The following is a 1,598-nucleotide window of genomic DNA, read 5'->3' as shown; positions in this document are numbered from 1 at the left end:
GGTGTGACCTGGGTGCGATCTCAGCTCACTGCAACCTCTGCCTCCTGGGTTCAAGCAATTCTCCTGCCTCAGTCTCCTAAGTAACTGAGATTACAGGTGTCCACTACAACACCTGGCTAATTTTTTGTATTTTTAGCCAGGTTTCACCATATTGGCCAGACTGGTCTCAAGCTCCCAACCTCATGTGATCCGCCTGCCTTGGTCTAACAAAGTGCTGGGGTTACAGGTGTGAGCCACTGCACCCAGCCTCATTTCTTTTTATCGTCAGATAATATTTCAGCAGACGGATGTGCCACACTTTGCTTATCCATTCAACATTTCCCTCTTGAAGGTCACCTTGGTTGCTTCCAAATTTGAACAATGATGAATAAAACTGCTACAAACATTCACGTGCAGGTTTTTGTGTGAATATATGTTTTCAACTCATTTGGGTAAATTCTTTTTCTTTTTGAGATGGAATCTCGCTATGTCGCTCAGGCTGGAGTGCAGTGGCGCCATCTCAACTCACTGCAAGTTCTGCCTCCTGGGTTCACGCCATTCTCCTGCCTCAGCCTCCTGAGTGGCTGGGACTACAGGCACCTGCCACCACACCCTGCTAATTTTTTGTATTTTTAGTAGAGACAGCGTTTCACTGTGTTAGCCAGGATGGTCTTAATCTCCTGACCTCATGATCTGCCCACCTCAGCCTCCCAAAGTGCTGGGATTACAGGCATGAGTCACCGCACCTGGCCCATTTGGGTAATTCTAAGAGGTACAATTGCTGGATCTGATGGCAAGAATATGTTTATTTCTGTAAGAAACCACCCAAGTGTCTTCCAAAGTGGCTGGACCATTTTGCATTCTCACAGCCATGATGAGGGTTCCTGTTGCTCTGCGTCCTCACCAGCATTTGGTGATGTCAGTGTCTGGATTTTGGTCATTCTAACAGGTGTGTGGTGGTTTCTACATTGTCATTTTCATTGGTAGTTCCCTAAGGACATAAGATGTTGAGCATCTTTCCGTATGCTTATTTGCCATCTGTATGTCTTCTTTGGCATCTGATGCCCTTCATAAGGTCCAACTTATCAATCTTTTATAGATTATGTTTTTGGTGTGGTATCTAAAAATTCATTGCCAAGCCAGGCATGGTGGTGTGTGCCTGCCGTCCCAGCCACTGGGGAGGCTGAGGAGGGAGGATTGCTTGAGTCCAGCAGTTGGAGAACAGCCTGGGTAATGTAGCAGGACTCCATCTCAAATAATAATAATAAAGATGATAAAAACTCATTGCCAAACACAAGGTCACTTTGATTTTCTCCTGTGTAATCTTCCGGAAGTTGTATAGCTTTGCATTTTATAATCAAGTGATTTTAAGTAATGATCCATTTTGAGTTAATTTTCGTGAAAGGTGTAAGGCCTGTGTCTATATATATGTGTATGTATATAAACACATATATATATACTTTTTTTATTTTATTTTATTTTATTTTGAGATGAAGTCTCACTCTGTCGCCCAGGCTGGAGTGCAGTGGTGCAATCTCGGCTCACTGCAACCTTCGCCTCCTGGGTTCCAGTGATTCTCCTGTCTCAGCCTCATAAGTAGCTGGGATTACAGGCATGTG

This window comes from Mandrillus leucophaeus, unplaced genomic scaffold (genome assembly GCF_000951045.1).
Source record: "Mandrillus leucophaeus isolate KB7577 unplaced genomic scaffold, Mleu.le_1.0 Scaffold180, whole genome shotgun sequence".
Taxonomy (NCBI): domain Eukaryota; kingdom Metazoa; phylum Chordata; class Mammalia; order Primates; family Cercopithecidae; genus Mandrillus; species Mandrillus leucophaeus.
This window is presented reverse-complemented; position numbering follows the sequence as displayed.